This window comes from Tursiops truncatus, chromosome X (genome assembly GCF_011762595.2).
Source record: "Tursiops truncatus isolate mTurTru1 chromosome X, mTurTru1.mat.Y, whole genome shotgun sequence".
NCBI lineage: Eukaryota > Metazoa > Chordata > Mammalia > Artiodactyla > Delphinidae > Tursiops > Tursiops truncatus.
The window spans coordinates 81,580,884-81,603,244 of record NC_047055.1 but is presented as its reverse complement, the minus strand read 5'-3'; the positions used below and the strand labels follow the sequence as shown (position 1 = coordinate 81,603,244).

The following is a 22,361-nucleotide window of genomic DNA, read 5'->3' as shown; positions in this document are numbered from 1 at the left end:
CAGTTAATATTACGGTGTAACAAACCATCCAAAATCATAGTGAGTTAAAGCAATGACATTTATTTTGCTTCTAAATATGAAATGTGGGCAGGGTGCTTTAGGTACAGCTCACTTCTGCCCCTCTTGGATTCAGCTGGGGTTGTTCAAAAGCTAGAGGCTGGAATCATCTGAAGTCTCAATCAATCATATTTCTGCTAGTAGTTGCTGGCTGTCAGCTGAGACCTGTGCTAGGGCTGTTAGTTGCCACACCTATATATCCTTTCCATGTGTCCTAGGCTTCCTCATAACATGGCACCTTGTATCCCAAATGAGCATTCCAAGAGAAAGAGAGAACCAGGAAGAAATTATCTGTTTTATGACATAGTCACATAACATCACCTCCTTGGTATTCTTTTGGTCTGAGCAGTCACAAGCCCACCCAGGTTCAAAGGAAAGGAAATACTTTCCAGTTGTTGATAAAGCAGCAGCAAAGTGACCACTTCTCAAAATTGAAATCTGCCACAATTACCTGTATATTCAACTTCAACTTCTTGGTAGTCTTTCATTGGTGGAGTGGCCCACACCCTCATTCCTGAGGGTCTTGGAGCTTGGTGGTCCCATCTGGATGTTGCTGTGGTTCTTCCACTGGGAATCATGGTAACATAAGAGCCTCTGGGCTCTGTCTACAATCCTCCTTGCCCCACTGTCAGGCAGCAATCCTTTTACCCCTGGTAAGCAGGTTCAAATATTTGGCCACTATCTTCATGCTCTCTTTGCCTGTTTCCTCAGTGGTAGTGGACAGGTGGCAATCTCAGACGCCAGTGCAGCAGAACCATTACTGTGGCCACTTGTAGAAACATTAATCCTTAGGGATTCACTTTCTACTATCAGAATGCCCTGGGATGGGCATTCTGTTAATTGGTATAGGATGTAACTGTGAGAGGTACCACCCAGTTTTCCACATCTTGGTTCCCATGTCCACATATTCTGGCTGTGCAAGGAGCTCCATATGGTGGCCCCTTGGTCCAGGCACACACTTCATCTTATAAGACAGCATCCCTATCTGTCACAATGTTTCTCTTGGCTGGGGTCTTCAGGTGGCCTCTCCATGATATCTGAGGCCAACTGTTTCAGGGTGATGGGGAGACAGGGGAATCTTGTGGGCATCAGTCATTGCTTGCTTCTTTGGATTAAAAGAAAATTTTCTTTTTGCTGGGGGTGGTGGCAATAAGGGTTGGGAGGTTAGAAAATGGTCTGGAGTCTCATGTTTAAAAGTTATTGCAATAGCCAAGGAAACATTGATTGGCCTTTTTTCAAGCCAGTGAAAATAGATGTTCAAAAGACGTTTAAGCATCTCTCCATCTATTCATTTATTCATCTACCTACCTATCTGCTCACCTGTCTGTCTATTCATGCATCCATTTATTCCTTTGGCAGCTGTATATTCTAAGACATGCCTTCCTAACACACACACACCTTGGGTTGGCACAGGAATTAAGCCAGACCCCTGACTACCAGAAGCTTCCAAGTCACAGATTCAGACCTGTAAACAGAGAAGCAACAGCTCACTGTGAAAGGCGTAATGATGGAAGTACACAGAGGAACAGAGGTGACACAGAGAAGGTAATGATGCCCTCTGGCTGGATCTGGGGAAGGCTTCCAGTGGAGGTGACTTCTGAGCTGCAGACAGGTAAGAATCCAGTGACTTCCATTCAGCCCAGAATCATGCTCACAGTCCAATAGCATCCAGAGACTGAGAAACACTTTTGGCCTGAAGTTTTCAGTTTTCTCTTGAATCAACATATTGCTCCCTTTCCCAGCAAGGTTCCGACTTAGATATCCAAATTATTTACTTGCTAAAATCAAACGAATCAGTTTTTATTTGTGATTCAGTTGACTATGATACGCTGAATTACAACTATATATCAAAAGGATTTTGTGGTAACATATACATAACATAAATTTTACCACTTTAACCATTTCTAGGGATACAATTCAATGGCATTAAGCACACTCACAATGTTGTGCAACCACCACAACTATGCATTTACAGAACTTTTCTCATCCAAAACAAAAACTATGTACCATTTAAGCAATAACTCTCCATTTCTCTGCTCCACCCAACCTTTGGTATCCACTAGCTTACTTTCTGTCTCTATGGATCTGCCTCCTCTTGGTAACTCTTAAAATGTGAAATCATACAAGAATTGTTCTTTTGTTTCTGGCTTACTTAACTGAGTACAATGTTTTAAGGTTCATCCATTGTGTAACAAGTATCTCTGTGTGTATGTATGTGTGTGTGTGTATATATCTATCTATTTATCTATCTATCTATCTATCTATCTATCTATCTATCTATCTATATGCCACATCTTCTTTATCCATTCATCTGTTTGTGCACATTTGTATTATTTCCACCTTTCAACGATTGTGAATAGTGGCACTATGAACATTGGTGTAAAAGTATGTTTTTAAGTCCCTGCTTGCAATTAAGAGTATAGGCCTTAGAGTTAGATTTGCTGGATTATATAGTAACTCTAGTTTTAGCTGTTTTGAGGAAGCACAAAGCTATTTTCCACAGAGGAGGAGCTATTTTACATTCCCACAACCAATATTTAGGGTTCCAATTGCTCCATACGCTTGCCAACATTTATTATTTTGATTTTTTAAGATATAATTGCCACCTTAATGAACACAAAATAGTATTTTATTGTGGTTTTGGTTTGCATTTCCCTAATGATTAGCGATGTGGAGCATCTTCTCATGTGTTTATTGGTCATCCACATGTCTTCCTTGAAGAAGAGTCTATTCAAGGCAATTGCCCAGTTTTTATTTGTGTTTTGTTACTGTTGTTCAGTTGTAGGAATTCTTTAATCTAGATATTAGCCAGAAGTTCTAATATTAATTCCTTATCAGATATATAATTTACAAATGTTTTCTCTAATTCTTCAGGGTCTTTTAACTTTCTTAGACTGTTCTTTCATAAGCAAAAGTTTTAAATTCTTATAAAATCCAATGTATCTACTTTTTCTTTTATTGTCTTCTTTTGCTGTTATACCCGAGAACACATTGTCAAGTAAAATGTCATGAAGATTACCCTCTTTTTTTCTAAGAATTTTATAGTTTTATGTTTTACAGTGGATTCATTTCTAATTTATTTTTCTCTTAGCTGTCTCCTCTGTTGGTAATTCCAATACTGTTTTTCAACATGACCATCCTCAGCAACTCTAGGGAGTAGGATGAATTGCAACGTTTCTCAGAGGATGCTTCGCACAGAGTTGACTGGATCTCTAGGACTCTCAGGCTCCACTTCTCTTTGTCCGCTCTTTTCAAAACTGCCCGTGTTTTGCAAACTTAAGTTTTTCCAGGAAGAAACCAATAAATATAACAGCAGAGATAAAGAAAATAGGGAATCTAAAAATAAGTGAAAATCCATCAAACAAAAAGTTGGTTCTATGAAAAGATAAATGAAATTGACAAGATTTTAACTAGGTTTACTAAAAAAAAAAGGAGAGAAGACTCAAATTACATCTGATATTACAGAAATTAAGAGGGTTATAAAAGATGTCAATGACAATTGGCACTTGCCAATGGAACTTGCCGTCTACCTCTACAAAGATTAAATCATGAGCTGATACAGCTGCTGACTTTCAACACCCCCTGAAAGAAGTACAGGTTGAAGAGCAAAAATGAGGCACTCTGTGCCCTGGAATAAACTGGCAGAACCAGTCTTCAGATAGTTTGATGTTTTCAGGAGATGACTTAATGAGCCCAATTCTTGTATCTCTTTGTATCTAGACAAGCCCTACAATCCTTTATGCTGACGTCTGCTCCTCATGACTAGTAGTGCGTTCCCAAGACTAGCAAAACCTTAGGCAAAAAATATGTGTTTGATTGCATGTACTCCCCCTTCAACAAAATCACACCAAAAAACTGACCTCCCCCCACCTCTATGGAACAGTTTCTCAAAGTGATCTGAGTTGCTGGCTCCTGGGCTATAGTCCTCATTTTCCGCCAAATAAAACTTAACTCACAATTCTCACATTCTGTATTTTTTAAGTCATCAAAGTGTAGTATAAACAGCTTTGTGCCAACAAATTGTATAACCTTGATGAAATGAAAACATTCTTTGAAACACACAACTCAGTAAGACTGATCACAAATAGTCTGAATCAGCAATCAAAAACCTCCGCAAACCATACTGTCATGATTACTGTAGCTTTGTAGTATAGTCTGAAGTCAGGGAGTCTGGTTCCTCCAACTCCATTTTTCTTTCTCAAGATTGCTTTGGATATTCATGGTCTTTTGTGTTTCCATACAAATTGTGAATTTTTTTGTTCTACTTCTGTGAAAAATGCCATTGGTAGTTTGATAGGGATTGCATTGAATATGTACATTGCTTTGGGTAGTATAGTCGTTTTCACAATGTTGATTCTTACAATCCAAGAACATGGTATATCTCTACATATGTTTGTGTTGTCTTTGATTTCTTTCATCAGTGTCTTATAGTTTTCTGCATACAGGCCTTTTGCCCCCTTAGGTAGGGTTATTCCTAGGTATTTTATTCTTTTTGTTGCAACTGTAAATGAGATTGTTTCTTAATTTCTCATTCTGACCTTTCATTCATAGTGTATAGGAATCCAGAAATTTTTGTGTATTAATTTTGTATCTTGATACTTTACTAAATTCATTCATTAGCTCTAGTAGCTCTCTGGTGCCATCCTTAGGATTTTCTATGTATATTGTCATGTTATCTGCAAAGAGTGACAGTTTTACTTCTTCTTTTCCATATGACACAGAATCAGAGAGATATATAGAGAACAGACTCGTGGTTGCCAATGGGGAGTGGGGAGGGGGAGGGACAGAATGGGAGTTTGTGTTTAGCAGATGAAAAGTGTTATATATAGGATGGATAATCAACAAGGTCCTAGACTATAGTATGGGAAACTATAATTTAATGTCCTGTGATAAAATCATAATGGAAAAGAATGTAATAAGAATATGTATATGTATATATATGTGTGTGTGTGCACAACTGGATCAGTTTGCTATACAGCAGAAATAAACACATTATAAATCAGCTATACGTCAATAAAATTTAAGAACGTATGCTTAAAAATCTCCCCCCAAAAATGCCCATAATCAATTTACTTCACTTCTGAATTGTCCCAAACATTTATAGAAAAATTAACATGATTCTTCCACAAACATTTAAAAAAAATAACCTCTTCCCAAACAAGAAGGAATTAATCTGAACTTATTCTATGAGGCCAGCATTTCCCTGATACCAAAACCAGAGAAAGCCACTACAGACAAATATCCTTGGTGAATATTGATGCAAAACTCCTCAACAAAGTACTAGCAAACAGACTTGAACAGCACATTAATAAGATTGTACACCATTACCAAGTGGTATTTATTCCTACAAAGCAAAGGTGGTTCAACATAGAAAAATCAACCAATGCTACAGCACATAAACAGAATGAAAGAAAAAATCCACATGATCATTTCAATTAATGCAGAGGAACACTTGATAAAATTCTACAAACTTTCATGATAATCACAATGAACATTCTCAGCATAGAGGGATATTATATCAACATACTAAAATCCTTGTTGGAAAGCCTACAGATAACATTGTATCCAATTGTGAAAGGTCAAAACAGTTTCCTCTAAGATCAAGAATAAGACAAAGATGCCTTCTCTTGCCACTTTTATTTAAGATTGCAATGTAAGTCCTAGACAGAGTGATTAGGCAGGAAAAAAAGGCATCCAAATTGGGAATGAAGAAGTAAAATTATCTCTGTTCACTGACAAAAAGATATCATATATAGAAAACCGTAGATATTATATATATACACACACACACACATAAACACACAGACGATTAGAACAAATAAAAGAATTCAGGTGAGTTGCAAATAATTAATACAAAATTAATATGCAAAGAACTCAGTCGTGTTCTGCACACTAACAATAATCCAAAAAGGAAATTCAGAAAATTCCATGTACAATAGTGTCAAAAAATATTTAGTTATAAGCTTAACAGAAAATGTGAAAGTGGTACACTGAAAGCAAAACATTGCTCAATGAAAGTAAAGAAGATGTAAATAAATGGAAAGATATCCCATGTTCATGGATTGGATCACAACTTAATATTGTAAAGATATCAATACCACACAAAGAAATCTACAGATGTAATGTAACCCCTATCAAAATCCCAATGGCATTTTTTTTTTTTTTTGGATGCGGGCCTCTCACTGCTGTGGCCTCTCTCACTGTGGAGCACAGACTCCGGACGCGCAGGCTCAGCAGCCATGGCTCACAGGCCCAGCCACTCCGCGGCATGTGGGATCTTCCCGGACCGGGGCACGAACCCGTGTCCCCTGCATCGGCAGGCGGACTCTCAACCACTGTGCCACCGGGGAAGCCCCCAATGGCATTTTTTACAAAAATAGAAATATACATCCTCAACTTCATATGGAATGACAAGGAAGCCTGAATAGCCCAAACAAATTTAAAAAGAAGAAGAAATTTATATGTTCTCAATGCTTCCTGATTTCAAAACTTCTTACCAAGCTAGAGTAATCAAATCAGTGTAGTAATGGCACATAAAAGTGTACATATATACCAATGGAATAGAATAGAATAGGGAAGTCAGAAATAAACCCTGAAATATATGGTTAAATGATTTTCAAAAAGAGAAGACAGATTTTTCAGAAAAAATAATGTTGTGAAAAGAGAATATCTAAATGCAAAACAATGAATTTGGACCCCATCTTACATGATATACAGAAATTTATTCAAAATGGATCAAAGATCTAAATTTCAGAGAAAAAACTATAAAGAAAGAAAGTTTATAAGAAAACATATGGGAGAAGATTTAGACATTGGATTTGGCAGACTTCATGGATATGACACTGAAATCAGAGCAATCAAAGAAAAAATGATAAATTGGACTTCCTTAAAATAAAAAAAAATTCTGACAACGATCCTTTGAGCCCCAACCCAGCCTCTAACCAAGGCAGGCACACCACATAGGGGGTGAGGGGGTGTATGAAACCACCATAAAAGGGTAGTCACAAGCTCTCATGTCCCAGCTATGACCCCAAGCAAAGGAAAGACTGATGTCAAACTTGGAAGAAACCCAAGTACCTCAGGCCTTCTGCTACAGCATCTGAGGATCTGCCCTTATCCTAATAGGGCAGTGAGAACCATTGAGCAGAGCAGATGTCCCAGCTTGAACATGACCCTTTCTTTAGCCCATCCAACTCCAGTGTGACCTCCCACCAAGGCACTGGCTGCCAGCACACCCTCGGGGAAGATTCAGCCCATGCCTACTTCAGATACAGTTCTCCCACCAAAGCCACTGGGCACACACAACCTGCGCAGGGATGCTCCAACAAAAGAACACACATTGTAAGATCAGGATATGTAACTGTTTCACCTAATTTCATAGAAACAGAGAAAGCTAAACAAAATGAGAAGACCAAAGAATATGTTTCTAATTGGAAAACAAGAAAAAATTACCTGTGGGAAAAATCCTAATGAAACAGAGATAAATAACTTACCTAAAAAGAATTCAAAGCAATAGTACTAGGAATGCTAACTGAAAATGTGATAAGAAGAGATGTACACAGTGAGAATTTTAACAAAGAACTAGAAACTATAAAAAGGAACCAATCAGAGCTGAAGTATGCAATAACTGAATTGAAAACTACACTAAAGGGAATCAAGAGGAGATTGATTGACACAGTCTTCTGTATCTCTTCTTACACATAAGCAATCTGGGAAATAGAATTATGGATATCAACTAACCAGAACTGCAGAAAAAAACAAAAAAAAGCAAAAACAAACAAAACAAAATCAACAACAAAAAACCCAACATTTAAAAAAAATGAGTATAGTTTAAGGTGCCACTGGGACAATTAATCATACTAACATTCACAGTATGTAGTTCTAGAAGGAGAAGAGAAGAACAATAGGTCAAAAATATATTTGATGAAATTTTGGCTGAAAACCTCCTACACCGAAGAAGGATACAGATATTCAGGAACAGGATGCACAGAGAGTCTCAAACAATATAAACCCAAGAGACTCAAACTGACAGATAAATAAAATGGGAAAAGTTTATGATAAGAGAGAATTGTAAAGGCAGCAATAGAAAAACGAGGTCACATTCAGGTGAACCCCCAGGTGAAGACCATCAGCTGATTTTTCAGCAGAAACTTGGCAGGTCAGAAGGGAGTGTCATGATATATTCAAAGTTCTAAAAGAAAAGAAAAGAAAAGAAAAAACCCCTACAACCTAGGATACTCTACCCAGCAAAGTTATTCAGAATTGATGGAGAGAAGACAGAGTTTCCCAGAGAAGCCAAAACTAAAAGAGTTCATAAATACTAAACTGATCTTTCAAGAAGTGTTAAAGGGTTTACTTAAATGAAAAAGAGAAGGATACAAAAAGAAATAAAAAATTACAGGAAGGCAAACTCCTCACTGATAAAAGCAAGTGTATAGTAATGGCTGTGTATCAACCACTTAAGCTTATAGCAAGCTTAAAAGACAAAAATTGTAAAATCATCTATAAGTATAATAAACAGTCAAGGGGTAGAGATGAAGATAAAAAATATGACATTAACAACACAAAAACTGTGTGTGGGATAAAAATGTAGAGCATTCAGAATGTGTTTGAACCTAAAGGATTATCAGTTTAAAACAAGTAGATATAGTTATAGATTGAAATATATAAGCTCCATGGTAACCATAAATCAAAAACCTACAACAAATACACAAAAACTTCAGAGAAAAGAAAACACCATAACACTAACTAAAATCATCAAACTACAGGGGAAGAAACTAAGAAAAGAAGAACAGAGATGAACTACAAAAACAACCAGAAAACAAGTACGAAATGGCAATAAGCATATACCTATCAATAATCACTTTAAATGCCAATGGACTAATGCTGCAATCAAAAGACATAAGTTAGCTTATTGGATAAAAAGAAGACACATCTATATCCTGCCTATAAGAGACTCACTTCAGAGCTAAAGACACACAGACAGTGACTGTGTCTTTAAAAGAAGATAAAGCTGAAGTAACAATTCTCATAACAGACAATGGATATTTTTAAACAAAGTGTATTAAAAAAAGGCAAAGAAGGATATTATACAATTATAAAGGGAACAATTCAAGAAGAACATGTAACATTTGTAAGCATATATGCACCTAAAATAGGGGCACCTAAATATGTAAAGCCAATATCAACTGACATAAAGGAAGAAATTAACAATAATACAACAATAATAGGGGACTTTAGGGAACTCCCTGGTGGTCCAGTGGTTAGAATTCAGTGCTTTCACAGCTGGAGCTTAGGTTTAATCCCTGGTCAGTGAACTAAGATCCTGCAAGCCGTATGGCACTGCCACCACAACCCCCAAATAATAATAATAGGGGACTTTAACAGCTCCACTTACATCAGTGGACCGATAATCTAGACAGAAAATAATGAGGAAACATTGGCCTTACATTACACATTAGGACAGTTGGACCTATTAGATATATATAGAACATTCCATCCAAACTCAGCAGAATACACTTGTTTTAAGTGCACATGGAAAAATCTGCAGGATAGATCACTTAGACAGTAGAACAAGTCTCAACAAATTTATGATGATAGAAATTATATCAAGCATTTTTTCCAACCTGAACAGTATGAAACTAGAAATCAATTACAGAAAGAAAAATGAGAAAAACACAAATAGGGGATAAAACAACATGCTACTGAAAAACCAAGTGATCTTCAAAGAAATCTAAAGAAAAATTAGAAAGTAACTTGAGAAAAATGCAAATTAAAACACAACTTTCCAAATTCAATGGGATGCAGCAAAAGCAGATCTAAGAAGGAAGTCTATAGCAACACAGGCCTACCTCAAGAAGCAGGAAAACAAACAAACAAACAAAATAACTTAACAAACCATCTAATGGAATTAGAAAAAGAAGAACTAACAAAGCTCAAAGTCAGCAGAAGGAATGGAATAATAAAGATCAGAGCACTAATAAATAAGAAATCAAAAAAATATAATAGAAAAGATCAATAAAACCAGATCTGGGGGTTTTTTTTGAAATGATAAACAAAATTGATAAACTTTTAAGCAGGCTCTTTAAGAAAGAACAAGGACCCAAATAAACAAAATATGAAATGAAACAGAAGAAATTACAATTGATAATACAGAAATATAATCATAACAGAATAATACAAATAGTTACATGACAATGTATTGGACAACCTAAAGAAATGGTTAAATTCTTATTAACATATCATGTTCCAAGACTGAATCAGGAAAGAATAGAACATCTGTACAGACAGATTATCATTATTGAAGTTGAATCAATAGTTTAAAAAACTGCCAACAGTAGTGCAGAATTGAAAAATTTTACAGCCAAATTCTACCAAACATATAAAGAAGAGTTAATACCTATTCTTAACAAACTATTGTAAAAAAGGGAAGATGAGTGAACACTCACAAATTCATTCTAGAGGCAACCACTCACCACACTGATACCAAAACCAGACAAAGGCACTACAATAAAAGTTACAGTCAAATATCTCTGATGAATAAACATGAAAAATCCTTCACAAAATATGAGGAAACATAATTCAACAATAAATAGAAAGGATCATGCACCATAAGAAGGTGGGATTTATTTCAGGGATGCAAGTATTGTTCAATAACTGCAAATCAATGTGAGGCACCACATCAACAAAACAAGGGATAAATATCACATGATCATCTCATTAGATATACAAAAATAATTTGACAAAATTTAACACCGATTCATTATAAAATCTCACAAGAATGTTGTTATAGAGGGAATATATCTCAACATAATAAAGGACATCTATGACAAACCCACAGCTAACATCATACTCAATGGTGAAAAACTGAAAGCTTTTCCTCTAAAATTGAGAACTAGACAAGGTTGCCCATTCTCTCCATTTCTATTTAACATAATATCGGAAATCCTAGCCACAGCAATCAGATAAGAAAAAGAAGTAAAAGGCACCCAAACTTAAAGAGAAGTACAAGTGTCACTATTTGCAGATAACATGACACTAAAAGTAGAAAACACTAAAGACTCTGCCTAAAAGGTATAAGTAATAAATTAATTCAGTAAAGTTGAAGGATACAAGATTAATATACAGAAATTAGTTGCTTTTTTATACACTAATAATGAACTATCAGAAAGAAAAAGAAAGAAAACAAGCCCATTTACAATCACATCAAAAGGATAAAATACCTAGGAATAAAATTAACCAAGGGGGTTGATAGATGCGTATGCTGAAAATTATAAGATACTGATGAAGGAAATTAAAGATGATACAATTAAATGGAATGATAACGTATGTTCATGTATTGGAACAATAATACTGTTAAAATGTCCATACTACCCAAAGCAATCTCAGATTTAAGGCTATCCCTATCAAAATACCCATGATATTTTTCACAGAACTAGAACAAGATATCCTAAAAAATTTATGGAACCACAAAAGACCCTGAATAGCCAAAGCAATCTTGAGAAAAAAGAACAAAGCTGGAGGTTTCACACTCCTTGTATTCAAACTATACTTCAAAGTACATTAATCAAAACAGTATTGTAGTGGCACCAAAACAGATACATAGAGCAATGGAACAGAATAGAGAAACCAGAAATTAACCCACGTACATGGGGTCAATTAATCTATGACAAAAGAGGCAAAAATATACAATGGGAAAAAAAAGTCTCTTCAATAAGTGGGGTTGTGAAAACTGGACAGTTACATGTCAAAGAATGAAATTAGAACATTTTCTCACCCCGTATACAAAATAAACCCCAATAGTTTAAAGACCTAAATGTAACATTGGAAACTATAAAACTCCTAAAATAAAACATAGGCAATAAATTCTTTGACATGAGTCTTAGAAACTTTTCTTTTGGATCTGTCTCCTCAGGCAAGGAAAAGAAAATTAAAAAAATAAACAAAATGATGCAATTGAATTTCAAAACTTTTGCACAGCAAAGGAAACCATCAGACAAGTGAAAAGACAACCTCATGTAAATGTGCTCAACATTACTAATCATCAGGGAAATGCAAATCAAAACCACAATGAGATGTCACCTCACACCTGTTAGAATGACTATCATAAAAAAAAAACAACAAATCAGGAATGTTGTTGAGGATGTAGACAAAAGAGAACCTTAGTACACTGTTGGTGGGAATGTCAATTGGTGCAGCCGCTTTAGAAAACAGTATGGAGTTTCCTCCAAAATATAAAAATAAAACTACTACATGATCCAGCAATTCAACTCCTGGGAATATATCCACAGTGCATGAAAACCATAATTTGAAAAGATATACGCACCCCAATATTTATAGCAACATCATTTAGCATAGCCAGTATATGGAAACAAGTTAAGAGTCCATCAACAGATGAATAGATAAAGATGTGAGATAGGAGAGACCTTCAAGATGGAGGAGGAGTAAGACGTGGAGATCACCTTCCTCCCCACAAATACATCAGAAATGCATCTATATGTGAAACAACTCCTATAGAACACCTACTGAATGCTGACAGAATAACTCAGACTTCCCAAAAGGCAAGAAACTCCTCAGGTACCTGGGTAGGGCAAAGAAAAAACAGAGAAAAATGCTGGGAGACTTGGAGTACTCACCCAAACCTTGGAAGGATTTGCCCTGTCCCTTTCTTCCATATTTGTTTCCTTATCAAACAGTGGTGTTTGTCAGGCACTAGCACTCTTGACTTGTCACAGGGTAGTTACCAAAGACACAGAGGGAAGCCCTGTGAATTATTTTTGTCATTGGCCTTTTCACAGGGAAGTAGTAGGGAGAGGAAGAAGAAGGCAGAGGCATAGGGGAAAACCTGAGTTGAATCACAATGTCTTGGCCTGGTAGAGCAGAGAAGCATCACCACATGCCAGGGATTGGGCTGAGTGCTTATGACTGGGAGAACTTGGCAGGCAGGAAATGTACCTACCCCAGATCCTGGGTAAGAAAACACGTTGCATGAAGATGAAACAGCATGTTGTAAAGATGAGACACCTTTTCCTGGAGTCTGAGTCCACTTCCTAGAACTGCTGTTTGCCAGCTATGTAACCATGGGTGAGTCACTAGATCTCTCTGTGCCTCAGTTCTCTTGTCTCTAAAATGAGGATAATGATAGTAATATCTACCACGCAGGGGAGGGGTGAGGTGATATAAAATGATATGCAGCATAAAGCCAACCCCAGTCAGTGTTAGCATTAACTGGGTGGGGGACTTTCTCATAGATCCTGGAACATAGGCTGGGAGGCCTCCTGAGGCTCATGAGATCAACAGTCTTCATGTTCACCATCTCATTTTTAAACCTTTCAACAGATTGGCCTGGGTTTTAGTCTAGGCTCTATACTTACTGTGTAACACTAGGCAAGTTACTTCAGTTGTCTGATCTTTAGTTTGCAAGAGGGACAACACCACTTGCTTCATGGGTTTTCATGAGGATGAAATAACCTCAAGAATAGAAATTGTTTGATCAAAGAGCCTGGCCATAGGAAGGCTCTGAATCTATAGTAAATATTCATATTTGTTACCTAATTTTTTGCATTTATTCTCACAGTAGCCCGGTGAGGCAGAAAAGTAGCCACGGTCAATGGATGAGAGAATTGGAGACTCAGAGAGGTTAGGAGACTTGCCCAAGGTGAAAGCGCAGGTTAAATCCATTTCACTTGCCTTCTCTAATCAAGGTCATTTTAAGACTTGCACGTTCTCCAAGTGGCAAGTCACCTAAACAATAAAATATTTGCCCAGGTTATTTTTCAGGAATTTGGGGTCAGCTGCATCTAGCTTGAGCTGGGCTTATAAAGACTGGATAGGACTGCTACCGAACCAAACTTGTGTCTGCTCACCCACATGCACTAAAGCCAATCTACTGACACCAGGATGTGGTGAGGGAAAGTGTAACAGTTATTGAAAGGCCAAACAAAGAGTACTGGTAGATAATGCTTTAAAGACCTGATCTTCCTGCTGGCTTTCAGAGAAAGGTTTTAAAAGACAGGGTAAGGGAAGGGTAGTGGGGTGCACGATGAGCTTGTGGACATTCTTCTGATTGGTTGGTGGTGAGGTATTCGGGAGTCAACATCACCAACCCTCTGTTTCCAATTGGTCTGTGGACTATGAGTTTGTGCTCAATATGCAGTTAGCTTTTTCCACCTGGTGGGGTTTTCAGTATCTGCAAAACAGCTCAAGGATATGACTCAGGATATTATCTATAGCCCTTGAGGGGGAACTAAAGGTCTTTGACTTTGTTTAATGGCTAAACAATTATTTTGTCTTACTTGACTGTTTTCCTTTGTTTCTGCATTTCCTCACTTCTCTGATTTAATCTGCACTTTGGAACTAAGGGAGGGTCTAGGAGGCTAGAATTTCTCCACAAACAAGAGTCAGGTGGAGAGGTCTGACTGCAGAAGACCCTATAGAGTCCTGCTTGGTTACAGGACTACTGACCCTTCAATTGGTCATGCATGAGGGTCAGCTTGGTGAGTTTATGATATCAAAGGGCCACCCTCAGAACGTGCGGAGGCCGGTATCCCAGGTATGTATGCACAGAACAGCGATTACCACATCTTTTTCAAATCAGCTTTCCTCACACTCCCCATGCCTCTGACTGTCCTGCTCCTTTATACTTTATCCCACTAATAACCCAAGCCCTTACCTTTAGGGAGGCAGATTTGAGATATGTTCTCCAGTCTCCTCCCTTGGCTACCTTGCAAACAAATACTCTCTTTGCTGCAAACATCAGAGTCTCAGCATTTTGGCTTACTGTGTATTGGGCAAAACAAACATGGTTCGGTAAAAAAAGGCACACAGTTCATGAGAGTTAGAACCTGGAAAGAGTCAAAGCCCAATCCCTCTCACTTAAGTGTGCCCATAACAATAATTTACAGCCTCTCTGTGTCTCTCAGAGGACCCAAAGACCAGTTGAATGAATGCTCATCTTATAAGGAGCATCATTTTCTTCTTTCCTTCACCAGTGCCATCCAATGTGGCACCCTAGGCTTCTAACACTCATTCCTGGTGGCAAGAGAGGCAGAGATAAACCAGTGGGGTGTCAAAGGTTCAGTAACATTCCCAGGTAAGTTGTCTATAACCCAGAAATGATTTATCTTGTCCAGGCTGGCAAGACACCTGGAAGAATATGATGAAATGTATGGCATTATTGCTTAATAACCCTCACCTCTTTGTGGAAGCTAATGATACCTGAACCCTGGTTTGTCTAGACAAGCTAAATCCTTGTGAGGTCCAAGAGTGGGTTGACCATTTTCTTGTGAAGTCTCAAGTTTCTGGAAATCTGATGCAAGTGTTTCCTAACTCTTGTTTATATATCAGGGAACAAATACAGTCACAGGTGTCAACTAATCTCTGTCCACAGCAGCACAGATGGTAAGAATTCCAGTTAATTACAGTAAAAAATTTAGGACAAGGATAATAGAGTAATATTATGGAAAATGGAAAAGTAGGGAACTCAAAAACCAGGCCCTCCACTGAAGCAATCATTAACCTGGCAAAAATGACAGAATCAATTTTTTTCCCAGAACTCTGGAATCAAAAAAAATAAAAACAAACAAAACTACACCATTTCGGGGGGGGTTGACAAATTTTGGTAAGAAAGTATTGTGGCATTTGGGCTTACCCATTTAACATCCTCAGTTTCCAGTTAATCAGTAGCTGGGAGGATGGAGGCCTGCATTCCTGGTGCAGGTTGTTGGTGTCAGTGGAGCAATAAGAACCTTGCTATCAAAAGCTTGTGGTTGTGTATTTTGATCTGTCTGAAAGTTCCCTAAGGGACTGGCTCAGAGGCTGACATTGTTCCTACACCTCCTGTGCCCCTCTCTCCCACCCAGGGCTGGAGTGGCTTTCCAGATGGCAGTGACATCTGTCAAAAACCTTTAAGGACATATTATGTGTAGCTGCATGGGGCAAGGGAGAGTAGATGGGGGAGGCAGCAGACATATCCAAAAGACTGGGAAGGAGGAAATGAGGAGGAAGATTTGGGGGAAATTTTGAAGAGATTTGAAGTGTGCTATGGACTGAATGTGTTCTCTCAAAGTTTATATGTTTTATATTTAATCCAATTGTGATGGTATTTAGAGGTGGAGATTTTGGGACGTCATTAGGACATGAGGATGGAGCCCTCATGAATAGGCTTAGTGCCCTTATGATAAAGACATGAGACAGATTATTTCTCCATGATGTTTGGATACAGCAAGAAGGCATCTATCTGCTAATTAGGAAGATGGTTCTCATCAGGAACCAAATCAGCAGGCACCTTGATTTTGGTCTTCTCAGCCTCCAGACTTGGGAGAAATGAATTTCTGCCACCCAGTCTATGGTATTTGCTATGGCACCAGGAGCTAACAAACAGAAAATTGTTACCATGTATACTGAGGTACCTTGAGAGCAACAGTCATTTCCAGAGCTGGGATGAATGTCTAGAAAAATCATGAGAGGATCCTAGGTTTGCAACTCTGTGAGCTCCACACAAGCAGGAGGTAAATGCCAAGACAAAATCATAGGCAGCCTTGCTTAACACTGAAGGAGTGCCTCAGTTCAGAGCCAATCTTCAAAACAAGAAGAACTATTTCTTTTGTGGAGGGGGGTCCCAAGCATTTAGGTAATTATCTGTCAGGTCGCTAGATGACTGCTAAGATAATAGAAGAAACACTTTAGGCAAAATACATGACAAAAATCCCCACAATCTTTGCAAATACAGCTTGTACAAGTCACTAAACAAATGGATGACTGCAGCCCTCAGCAATGGCAAACCTTGGAAAGGAGGAGAAACTTATTTCCAGAGTTCCCACATTATAATATTAAAAATTCCAACTTTCAATGGAAAAAAAACACAAGATTACAAAGACACAGGAAAGTATGTTTGATCCATACACACAAAAAAATACATAAAATTCATTGCTGAAAACAAAACATTCAACTTATTAGATGAGGATTTATTATTATTTTTTTCCTTAATGCAACTGTTTTTTATTTATTATTTTTTATTTATTTAACATCTTTATTAGAGTATAATTGCTTTAAAAAGTTGAGTTAGTTTCTGCTGTAAAACAAGGTGAATCAGCTATATGTATACATATATTCCCATATCCCCTCCATCTAGAATCTCCCTCCCACCCTCCCTATCCCACCCATCTAAGTGGTAACAAAGCACTGAGATCATCTGCTGTGATATGCAGCTGCTTCCCACTAGCTATCTATTTTACATTTGGTAGTGTATATATGTCCATGTCACTCTCTCACTTTGTCCCAGCATACCCTTCTCCATCACCATATCCTCAAGTCCATTCTCTACAACGGCATCTTTACTCTTGTCCTGTCCCTAGGTTCATCAGACCTTTTTTTTTTTTTTTTTAGAATCCACAGACATGTGTTAGCATACAGTATTTGTTTTTCAATTTCTGACTTACTTCACTCTGTATGACAGATTCTAGGTCTATCCACCTCACCACAAATAACTCAATTTATTTGTTTTTATGGCTGAGAAATATTCCATTGTATATATGTGCCACATCTTCTTTATCCATTCATCTGTTGATGGACACCTAGGTTGCTTCCAAGTCCTGGCTATTGTAAATAGAGCTGCAATGAACATTGTGGTACATGACTCTTTTTGAATTATGGTTTTCTCAGGGTATATGACCAGTAGTGGGATTGCTGGGTCGTATGGTAGTTCTATTTTTGGATTTTAAGGAACCTCCATACTGTTCTCCATAGTGGCTGTATCAATTTACATTCCCACCAACAGTGCAAGACTGTTCCCTTTTCTCCACACCCTGTCCAGCACTTATTGTTTGTAGATTTTTTGATGATGGCCGTTCTGACCAGTGTCAGGTGATACCTCATTGTGGTTTTGATTTGCATTTCTCAAATGATTAGTGATGTTGAGCATATTTTCGTGTGTTTGTTGGCCATCTGTATGTCTTCTTTAGAGGAATGTCTGTTTAGGTCTTCTGCCCATTTTTTGATTGTGTTGTTTTTTTAATATTGAGCTGCATGAGCTGTTTATCCATTTTGGAGACTAATCCTGTGACTGTTGATTCATTTGCAAATATTTTCTCCCATTCTAAGTGTTGTCTTTTCGTCTTGTTTATATTTTCCTTTACTGCACAAAATATTTAAGTTTCATTAGGTCCCATTTGTTTATTTTGTTTTTATTTCCATTTCTCTAGGAGTTGGGTCAAAAAGTTCTTGCTGTGATTTATGTCATAGAGTGTTTTCCTCAAAGAGTGTTATAGTGTTTGGCATATATTTAGGTCTTTAATCCATTTAGAGTTTATTTTTTGTGTATGGTGTTACAGAATGTTCTAATTTCATTCTTCTACATGTAGCTGTCCAGTTTTCCCTGAACCACTTATTGAAAAGGCTGTCTTTTCTCCATTGTATATTCTTCCTTCCTTTATCAAAAATAAGGTGACCATATGTGCATGGGGCTATCTCTGGGCTTTCTATCCTGTTCCATTGATCTATATTTCTGTTTTTGTGGCAGTAGAATACTGTCTTGATTACTGTAGTTTGTAGTATAGTCTGAAGTGAGGGAACCTGACTCCTCCAGCTCCTTTTTTCTTTCTCAAGTTTGCTTTGGCTATTTGGGGTCTTTTGTGTTTCCATACAAATTGTGAACTTTTTTGTTCTAGTTCTGTGAAAAATGTCATTGGTAGTTTGATAGGGATTGCATTGAATCTGTAGATTGCTTTGGGTAGTACAGTCTTTTTCACAATATTGATTCTTCCAATCCAAGAACATCGTATATCACTCCCTCTGTATCATCTTTAATTTCTTTCATCAGTGTCTTATAGTTTTCTGCATACAGGTTTCTTGTCTCCTTAGATAGGTTTATTCCTAGGTATTTCATTCTTTTTGTTGCAATGGTAAATGGGGGTATTTCCTTAATTTCTCTTTCAGATTTTTCCTTGTTAGTGTATAGGAATGCAAGAGATTTCTGTGCATTAATTTTCTATCCTGCTACTATACTAAATTCATTGATTAGCTCTAGTAGTTTTCTGGTAGCATCCTTAGGATTCTTTATGTGTAGTATCATGTCATCTGCAAAAAGTGACAGTTTTACTTCTTCTTTTCCCAATTTGAATTCCTTTTAATTCTTTTTCTTCTCTGATTGCCCTATCTAAAACTTCCAAAACTATGTTGAATAACAGTGGTGAGAGTGAGCAACCTTTTCTTGTTCCTGATCTTAGAGGAAATGGTTTCAGTTTTTCACCATTAAGAATGATGTTGGCTCTGGGTTTGTCATATATGTCTTTTATTATGTTGGGGGATGTTCTGTCTATGCCTACTTTCTGGAGAGTTTAAAAAATGGGTGTTGAACTTCTCAAAAGATTTTTCTGCATCTATTGATATTGTCATATCGCTTGTATCATTCAAGTTGTTATTATGGTGTATCACACTGAGTGATTTGCATATATTGAAGAATCCTTTCATTCCTGGGATAAACCCCACTTGATCATAGTGTACGATCCTTGTAATGTGCTGTTGGATTCTGTTTCCTAGTATTTTGTTGAGGATGTTTGCATCTATGTTCATCAGTGAGATTGGCCTGTAATTTTCTTTTTTTGTGATATCTTTGTCTGTTTTTGGTATCAGGGTGATGCTGGCCTCGTAGAATGAGTTTGGGAGTGTTCCTCCCTCTCCTATATTTTGGAAGAGTTTGAGAAGGATAGGTGTTAGCTGTTCTCTGAATGTTTGATACAATTCTCCTGTGAAGCCATCTAGTCCTGGACTTCTGTTTGTTGGAAGATTTTTAATCAGAGTTTCAATTTCAGTGATTGTGAATGGTCTGTTTATCATTTGTATATCTTCCTGGTTCAGTCACAGAAGGTTGTGCTTTTCAAGGAATTTGTCCGTTTCTTCCAGATTGTCCATTTTATTGTCATATAGTTGCTTGTAGTAATCTTTCATGATCCTTTTTATATTTGCAGTGTCAGTTGTTACTTCTCCTTTTTCATATCTAATATTGTTAATTTGAGTCTTCTCCCTTTATTTCTTGATGTGTCTGGCTAATTGTTTATCAGTTGTATTTATCTTCTCAAGAACCAGGTTTTAGTTTTATTGATCTTTACTATTGTTTACTTCATTTCTTTTTATTTATTTCTGATCACATCTTTATGATTTCTTTCCTTCCACTAACTTTGGGGCTTTTTGTTCTATTTTATCTAATTGCTTTAGGTGTAAGGTTAGGTTGTTTATTTGAGATGTTTCTTGTTTCTTTAGGTAGGGTTGTATTGCTATAAACGTCCTTCTTAGAACTGCTTTTCTTGCATCCCATACGTTTTGGGTGACTGTGTTTTAATTGTCATTTGTTTCTAGGTATTTTTTGATTTCCTCTTTGATTTCTTCAGTGATCTGTTGGTTATTAAGTAGTGTGTTGTTTAGCCTCCATGTGTTTGTATTTCTTACAGATTTTTTCCTGTAATTGATATCTAGTCTCATGGCGTTGTGGCCAGTAAAGATACTTGGTATGATTTCAATTTTCTTAAGATAGGCTTGATTTGTGACCCAGTATATGATTTATCCTAGAGAATGTTCCATGAGTACTCGAGTAGAAAGTGTATTGTGTTTGGATGTAATGTCCTATAAATATCAATTAAGTCCATCTTGTCTAATATGTCATTTAAACCTTGTGTTTCCTTATTTATTTTCATTTTGGTTGATCTCTCCATTGGTGAAAGTGGGGTGTTAAAGTCCCCTACTATGATTGTGTTACTGTCAATGTCCCCTTTTATGGCTGTTGGCATTTGCCTTAGGTATTGAAGTGCTCTTATTTGGGTACATAAATATTTACAATTGTTATATCTTCTTGGATTGATCCCTTGATCATTATGTAATGTTCTTCTTTGTCTCTTGTAATAGTCTTTATTTTAACATATATTTTTTTCTGATATGAGTATTGGTATTCCTGCTTTCTTTTGATTTCTATTTGCATGGAATATCTTTTTGCATCCCGTCGTTTTTACTCTGTATGTTTCCATAGTCCTGAAGTTGGTCTCTTGTAGACAGCATACATACGGGTTTTGTTTTTGTATCCATTCAGCCAGTCTGTATCTTTTGGTTGGGACATTTTATCCATTTACATTTAAGGTAATTATCAATATGTATGTTCCTATTACCATTTTCTTAATTATTTTGTGTTTGTTTTTGTTGGTCTTTTCCTTCTCTTGTGTTTCCTACCTAGAGAAGTTCCTTTAGCATTTGTTGTAATGCTGGTTTGGTGGTGTTGAATTCTCTTAACTTTTGCTTGTTTGTAAAGGTTTTTACTTCTCCATCGAATCTGAATGAGATCCTTACTGGTTAGAGTAATCTTGATTGTAGATTTTTCCCTTTCATCACTTTAAATATGTCCTGCCACTCCCTTCTGGCTTGCAGTGTTTCTGCAGAAAGATCAGCTGTTAACCTTATGGGGGTTCCCTTTTATGTTAATTGTTGCTTTTCCTTTGCTGCTTTTAATATTTTTTATTTGCATTTAATTTTTCAAAGTTTCATTAATATGTGTCTTGGTGTGTTTCACCTTGGATTTATCCTATATGGGATGGTCTGCACTTCCTGGACTTGATTGACTCATTCCTTTCCCATGTTAGAGAAGTTTTCAACCATAATCTCTTTAAATATTTTCTCATTCCCTTTCTTTTTCTCTTCTTTTGTGACCTCTATAATTCGAATATTGGTGCGGTTAATGTTGTCCAAGAAGTTTCTGAGACTGTCCTCAATTCTTTTCATTCATCTTTCTTTATTCTGCTCTTGGGAGTTATTTCCACTATTTTATCTTCCAGGTCACTTTTCCGTTCTTCTGCCTCAGTTATTCTGCTATTGATTCCTTCCAGAGAATTTAAAATTTCATTTATTGTGTTGTCCATCATTGTTTTCTCTTTAGTTCTTCTAGGTCCTTGTTATACGTTTCTTGTATTTTCTCCATTCTACTTCCGAGATTTTGGATCATCTTTACTATCATTACTCTGAATTCCTTTTCAGGTAGACTGCCTATTTCCTCCTCATTTGTTTGTTTTTGTGGGTTTTTACCTTGCTCCTTCATGTGCCGCATATTTTTCCCTCTTCTCATTTTGTTTAACCTACTGTGTGGGGTCTCCTTTTCACAGACTGCAAGTTTGTAGTTCCTGGTTTTTTTTTTTTTTTGGTGTCTTACCTCAGTGGGTGAGGTTGGTTCAGTGTATTGTGTAGGATTACTGGTGTAGGGGACTGGTTCCTGTATTTTGGTGGGTGGGGCTTGATCTTGTCTTTCTGGTGTGCAGGCCCACTTCCAGTGG

At 37.0% G+C, this 22,361-nt stretch overlaps 1 protein-coding gene across 1 annotated transcript in view; it reads right to left on the bottom strand.

Moving 5' to 3' along the window:
* LOC101333326 (putative G antigen family E member 3) overlaps positions 1-12,881 on the bottom strand; it is a 47,362-nt gene extending 34,481 nt beyond the window's left edge. Inside the window, exon 1 of the mRNA XM_019918782.3 lies at positions 12,693-12,881. The gene's annotated coding sequence lies outside the window, so the exon portion shown is untranslated. The remainder of the gene's footprint in view (positions 1-12,692) is intronic.
* Between the last annotated feature and the right edge of the window lie 9,480 nt (positions 12,882-22,361).